A 7,396-nucleotide genomic window follows, 5' to 3' on the forward strand; every position below is an offset into this window, starting at 1 on the left:
GGAGAATGATTTCAACGTTGTGCAAGGTTCTGCAACCTTTTGAACTTTAATACAATGGGGAGAGAAAAGAAGGCTCTTGTGTGGGCGCACTCTTGTAGAAAAAAATAAATTTGATGAAATAATTAAGATGAAATATTTAAAACATAACTTTTATTGGCTTTTATTACAAAAAAGGTTATTACCGGAGATCTATCCTTCAAAATGCAACATAGAAAGCATCTTGGTAAAATAAAATGTTCTGGTCTCTTATTGGTAAAGAGTGTGTGAAAGGGTGGTAGACATTAGTTGGTCATACCCCCATTCCCCTTGACCAGTACAGGCTTGCTGTATTGATGGAACCACAGGGTGGTCGAGACACAAAATTAATAGCTATGCTCTTATGGCTTATAGAAAATTAGAGAAATGATCAGAAGTCACTCCTCTGGGTATAGTACAGGAAAAAAGACGACATGCACCTATCTGAATTCAAGACAATGATAACGGTGGAGGCAGGTATGGCACCTCAAGTAGATGGTGCCCGTGACCGATAGGTCTGGAGGTTATTGGATAGAAAAAAGTGGTGATACTGCTGTTGGTGTTACTGCCACATAAGTGAGGAAAATCCTACTCTACAACACCAGGTATTCACAGGTGGTCTCCCTTCCTGGTACTGACCTGGCCCAACGCTGTTTAGCTTCCAAGATCAGACGAGATCGGGCGCTGGCAGCGTGGTATGGTAGTAGAGAATTTTGTGTGAACACCAATGAGAGTGCACCTATATATGAATAATGAAAATTAGGACTGACAGAGAAGAAATAGATAGAAGATCGTGTAAATAGGTGGATCTGCTTTTCACGTTAGACCCGATCCGAAATTCCCACTCACGTGGTGCAGTGTACCGGGAATCGTGAATGAGAGTCCACGAAAAAGTGGTGATCTATCGAAGATTGGACTTGTGAGAATTGATACTAGAATTCTCAGACAGAGAAATCCCTGACTGCTGGTATATTATGATTGTCCAAACAGATAGTATATAAGAAGAAATGCTGGTGAAACCAGGTGAATATGTGGTCACTCAGGTAACTCAGGTAATGTGTTACTGCCACATAAGTGAGGTGTCAAATTCACCAAAACTGCACAAACATATATCTGTTGACCAAATGTATCATAGGATATTTGCCTTGCAACCCCAGATAGGATATAGAATGCTATAATAGGTATATGTTAATTCTATGCATGCATCAATTGCTGTGAGGAGGCAGGAATAGAAATAGATGGAAACCAACACATTCATAAATATAACAGATATATTAGTCATATGTGTGAACTGGTAACGCTTTAAAATATAAGCCGATTTCCAATAGTATGCTAGATGCTAGATAAATGCTAATGCAGACCTCTGATCAATCACCCCTATGCTGTACACTCAATGCAAGATAATTAAGACAGTGCTGCTGAGAATTGCAATAGGAGTTGCTATCCGTGGCATGCAGCCACTGGATAGTGGGGCTTACGGTTTCACCAGAGATATGAGGAAGCCAAGAGAGCAAGAAAGGTAAATATGGCTAAATGCCAAGATGCGGTAGTGTCGACGAGACCCCTGTGCCTGGATGCGGAAGACGCGTTTCGCCCTGGGGCTTGTTCACTTCCGGGTTCCGTGCTGTCCAGTGTGGGGAGAGGGCTTTTATGTCCGCCCCTGTTAGAGCTTGGCCAATCCGGAGATGTCGTCTGGTGGGTGTGATCTCCCCATGTGTGTAGTTGCTAGGAGACCGCAGTAATGAAGACGTCAGATCGGGAGGCGGAAGATGCGTCACCCATCGCGAGATCGCGGACGCCATCTTGGATATGGGAAAAATACCCCTACAATTAGGATTTGTGTGGGCGGTTGCTAAGAGACTACAATAGCGAAGCTAAGACGTCAGATCGGGAGGCGGGAGATGCCACACGTGAAGTCAGTTCAGACACTGCCAGCCTGAGTCAGGTCATTCCCCTCATCAGGCTTTTGCAGAAGAAGCTGGAGGCATTGAAGGAGGAGCTAAAAGGGAGCGATTCCGCTAGGCATGTGGGACTTGTGGATGGAGCCCTTAATTCGCTTAACAAGGATTCACGGGTGGTCAATCTGTTGAAATCAGAGCACTACATTTTGGCCACCGTGCTCGATCCTAGATTTAAAACCTACCTTGGATCTCTCTTTCCGGCAGACACAAGTCTGCTGGGGTTCAAAGACCTGCTGGTGAGAAAATTGTCAAGTCAAGCGGAACGCGACCTGTCAACATCTCCTCCTTCACATTCTCCCGCAACTGGGGGTGCAAGGAAAAGGCTCAGAATTCCGAGCCCACCCGCTGGCGGTGATGCAGGGCAGTCTGGAGCGACTGCTGATGCTGACATCTGGTCCGGACTGAAGGACCTGACAACGATTACGGACATGTCGTCTACTGTCACTGCATATGATTCTCTCACCATTGAAAGAATGGTGGAGGATTATATGAGTGACCGCATCCAAGTAGGCACGTCAGACAGTCCGTACTTATACTGGCAGGAAAAAGAGGCAATTTGGAGGCCCTTGCACAAACTGGCTTTATTCTACCTAAGTTGCCCTCCCACAAGTGTGTACTCCGAAAGAGTGTTTAGTGCCGCCGCTCACCTTGTCAGCAATCGGCGTACGAGGTTACTTCCAGAAAATGTGGAGAAGATGATGTTCATTAAAATGAATTATAATCAATTTCTCCGTGGAGACATTGACCAGCAGCAATTGCCTCCACAAAGTACACAGGGAGCTGAGATGGTGGATTCCAGTGGGGACGAATTGATAATCTGTGAGGAGCGGGATGTACACGGTGATATATCGGAGGATGATGATGATGAGGTGGACATCTTGCCTCTGTAGAGCCAGTTTGTGCAAGGAGAGATTAATTGCTTCTTTTTCGGTGGGGGTCCAAACCAACCCGTCATTTCAGTCTCAGTCGTGTGGCAGACCCTGTCACTGAAATGATGGGTTGGTTAAAGTGTGCATGTCCTGTTTATACAACATAAGGGTGGGTGGGAGGGCCCAAGGACAATTCCATCTTGCACCTCTTTTTTCTTTCATTTTTCTTTGCGTCATGTGCTGTTTGGGGAGTGTTTTTTGGAAGGGCCATCCTGCGTGACACTGCAGTGCCACTCCTAGATGGGCCAGGTGTTTGTGTCGGCCACTAGGGTCGCTTATCTTACTCACACAGCTACCTCATTGCGCCTCTTTTTTTCTTCTTTGCGTCATGTGCTGTTTGGGGAGTGTTTTTTGGAAGGGCCATCCTGCGTGACACTGCAGTGCCACTCCTAGATGGGCCAGGTGTTTGTGTCGGCCACTAGGGTCGCTTAGCTTACTCACACAGCTACCTCATTGCGCCTCTTTTTTTCTTCTTTGCGTCATGTGCTGTTTGGGGAGTGTTTTTTGGAAGGGCCATCCTGCGTGACACTGCAGTGCCACTCCTAGATGGGCCAGGTGTTTGTGTCAGCCACTAGGGTCGCTTATCTTACTCACACAGCTACCTCATTGCGCCTCTTTTTTTCTTCTTTGCGTCATGTGCTGTTTGGGGAGTGTTTTATGGAAGGGCCATCCTGCGTGACACTGCAGTGCCACTCCTAGATGGGCCAGGTGTTTGTGTCGGCCACTAGGGTCGCTTATCTTACTCACACAGCTACCTCATTGCGCCTCTTTTTTTCTTCTTTGCGTCATGTGCTGTTTGGGGAGTGTTTTTTGGAAGGGCCATCCTGCGTGACACTGCAGTGCCACTCCTAGATGGGCCAGGTGTTTGTGTCGGCCACTAGGGTCGCTTATCTTACTCACACAGCTACTTCATTGCGCCTCTTTTTTTCTTCTTTGCGTCATGTGCTGTTTGGGGAGTGTTTTTTGGAAGGGCCATCCTGCGTGACACTGCAGTGCCACTCCTAGATGGGCCAGGTGTTTGTGTCGGCCACTAGGGTCGCTTAGCTTACTCACACAGCTACCTCATTGCGCCTCTTTTTTTCTTCTTTGCGTCATGTGCTGTTTGGGGAGTGTTTTTTGGAAGGGCCATCCTGCGTGACACTGCAGTGCCACTCCTAGATGGGCCAGGTGTTTGTGTCGGCCACTAGGGTCGCTTAGCTTAGTCATCCAGCGACCTCGGTGCAAATTTTAGGACTTAAAATAATATTGTGAGGTGTGAAATATTCAGAATAGACTGAAAATGAGTGGAAATTATGGTTTTTGAGGTTAATATACTTTGGGATCAAAATGACCCCCAAATTCTATGATTTAAGCTGTTTTTTAGGGTTTTTTTGAAAAAAACACCCGAATCCAAAACACACCCGAATCCGACAAAAAAAATTCGGTGAGGTTTTGCCAAAACGCGGTCGAACCCAAAACACGGCCGCGGAACCGAACCCAAAACCAAAACCCGAAAAATTTCAAGTGCACATCTCTAGTATATACAGAAATGGCAGTAATATTAGCCACATTCTGAGAGCCCTACCATGTCCTAAACAGTGAGCCCCTCACAATAGTAGAAGCTATCCGTTACACTGTCATGCCTGCAGGATGTAGCATGTATGTATGCCAGGGAGGCTTAGGGTTAAGTTGTGGAGGGGGGGGGGGGGTAAGAGGGTTAGGTTATGGAGGCAAGGGTTAGCGTTAGGCTGCAGGGGAAGGGTTAGGGTTAGGCTGTGGTGGTGAGGATTAGGCTGCGGGGGGAGGGTTAGGGTTAGGCTGCGGGGGAGGGCTAGGGTTAGGCTGCAGGGGAAAGGATTAGTGTTAGGCTGTGAAGGGAGGGTTAGGGTGCAGGGGGAGGATTAGGGTTAGGCTGTGAGGGGAGGGTTAGGGTTAGGCTGCAGGGGAGGGTTAGGCTGCAGGGGAAAGGATTAGTGTTAGGCTGTGAGGGGAGGGTTAGGGTGCAGGGGGAGGATTAGGGTTAGGGTTAGGCTGCAGGGGAGGGTTAGGGTTAGGCTGCAGGGGAAAGGATTAGTGTTAGGCTGTGAGGGGAGGGTTAGGGTGCAGGGGGAGGATTAGGGTTAGGCTGTGGGGGAAGGGTTAGTGTTAGGCTGCGGGGGGAGGGTTAGTGTTAGGCTGTGAGGGGAGGGTTAGTGTTAGGCTGTGAGGGGAGGGTTAGGGTGCGGGGGAAGGATTAGGGTTAGGCTGTGAAGGGAGGGTTAGGGTTAGGCTGCGGGGGGAGGATTAGGCTGCGGGGGGAGTCTTAGGGTTAGGCTGTAGGGGGAAGGGTTAGTGTTAGGCTGCGGGGGGAGGGTTAGGCTGTAGGGGGAAGGGTTAGTGTTAGGCTGCGGGAGGAGGGTTAGGGTTAGGCTGTGGGAGGAGGGTTATGGTTAGGCTGTGGGGGGCAGATTAAGCTGGGAGGGTTAGTGTTAGGCTGCGGGGGGAGGGTTAGGTTGTGGGGGGAGTATTAGGCTGCGGGGGGGAGGGTTAGGGTTAGGCTGTGGGGGGAGGATTAGGCTGCAGGGGGAGGATTAGAGTTAGGCTACGGGGGGAAGATTAGGGTTAGGCTGCGGGGGAAGGGTTAGTGTTAAGTTGTGAGGGGAGGGTTAGTGTTAGGCTGTGAGGGGGAGAGTTAGGGTTAGTGTTAGGCTGTGGGGGGAGGGTTAGGCTGCGGGTTAGGGTTAGGCTGCAGGGGAAAGGGTTAGGCTGCAGGGGAAAGGGTTAGGCTGCAGGGGAAAGGGTTAGTGTTAGGCTGTGAGGGGAGGGTTAGGCTGTGGGGAGAGGGTTAGGCTGCGGGGGAAGGGTTAGTGTTAAGTTGTGAGGGGAGGGTTAGTGTTAGGCTGTGGGGGGAGGGTTAGGGTTAGTGTTAGGCTGTGAGGGGAGGGTTAGGCTGTGGGGGGAGGATTAGGCTGCGCGTTAGTGTTAGGCTGCAGGGGAAAGGGTTAGTGTTAGGCTGTGAGGGGGAGAGTTAGGGTTAGTGTTAGGCTGTGAGGGGAGGGTTAGGGTTAGTGTTAGGCTGTGAGGGGAGGGTTAGGGTTAGTGTTAGGCTGTGAGGGGAGGATTAGGCTGCGGGTTAGTGTTAGGCTGCAGGGGAAAGGGTTAGTGTTAGGCTGTGAGGGGGAGAGTTAGGGTTAGTGTTAGGCTGTGAGGGGAGGGTTAGGGTTAGTGTTAGGCTGTGAGGGGAGGGTTAGGCTGTGGGGAGAGGGTTAGGGTTAGTGTTAGGCTGTGAGGGGAGGGTTAGGCTGCGGGGGAAGGGTTAGTGTTAAGTTGTGAGGGGAGGGTTAGTGTTAGGCTGTGGGGGGAGGGTTAGGCTGCGGGGTAGGGTTAGGCTGCAGGGGAAAGGGTTAGTGTTAGGCTGTGAGGGGGAGAGTTAGGGTTAGGCTGTGAGGGGAGGGTTAGGCTGTGGGGAGAGGGTTAGGCTGCAGGTGGAAAGGTTATGTCAGGATTCTGATTTAGTCTGTCCCCGGAGGGGGCACTAGTGGGTCAGTGTAGGAGTGATAGAGGAAACGGGGAGACTGACGAAAAGTTCCGCGCATGTGCGCTTGATATTTATTATCACACAGGGATAACGGATGACTGGAACAATGAATAATAACTTAATCCGATAAATGAATATTTCAAAAGTCACTGGTAACAAATGAGCAATGAAGAGGAACTTGTAACTTGATATAAATGATAAGGCAATAATGAAATCAGATGCAGCAAATGAAACTCTGATATATTAAACATCTTAGTGATATTTGGTGGACCCCTTTCTTTGAAAGTAAAGCATTCATAATCATAACCAGAAATAACGACACTGAGACTTGAATTTTGGCAGAAAATTGCTAGCTATTTATTTGTCCCTAACCATTAGGAAACCTGTAATAAAGAGATTAATTTAATATGCCGCTCCAGCTGGCATATGGTGGCGGCCCAAAAGAACGGCTCACTTAATCTAAATTAAACTTAAATAACTCAACCCTATAAATTTACTAAAACTTACCATAAACCGGTAATAGGTGACAACTCAACCCCCACAGTGACTACCCACCGCTCCTGGGTGCCCTGCCGCTGCCTTCCCGGACGGGTGGTCAAGCGGCCATAAGTCGATGGAGGTGAGTGCACCTAAACCACAACCAACTGTAAAACACTACAGTTTTCTCTACAATACGAAACTGCCGTTCTTTTCCGCCAACAGCGAAAGACTCATCCCCACAGTCTTTCGCACCGCCACCATAAACCTACCCTAACTCCTGCAAAGCGAAACCTAGATCCTCCAGAAAAAACATCATCCCCTCATTGGATAGATGTACTCCATCGCGCCGGAAAAGGTGGCTGTCTTTTAACCGACTCCTCGGGTGGCGAACCACCCTCCCACCGTGGGACAGCACCCACTTTGCCACCGCTCCGTTCACCTTTTTCCGGGCCTCATCAATCTGGCGACCATCCGCCACACCCCTCCAAAACTCCTGCAAAGCGAAACCTAGATCC

General features: G+C 49.2%; 1 non-coding gene across 1 annotated transcript; it reads right to left on the reverse strand.

The window, feature by feature from the left end:
• Window positions 1-605: 605 nt before the first annotated feature.
• On the reverse strand, window positions 606-724 carry LOC134912896 (5S ribosomal RNA). Its single transcript, XR_010176992.1, has one exon. It is a non-coding gene; the product is annotated as a 5S ribosomal RNA (ribosomal RNA).
• Between the last annotated feature and the right edge of the window lie 6,672 nt (window positions 725-7,396).

This window comes from Pseudophryne corroboree, chromosome 4 (genome assembly GCF_028390025.1).
Source record: "Pseudophryne corroboree isolate aPseCor3 chromosome 4, aPseCor3.hap2, whole genome shotgun sequence".
Taxonomy (NCBI): Eukaryota; Metazoa; Chordata; class Amphibia; order Anura; family Myobatrachidae; genus Pseudophryne; species Pseudophryne corroboree.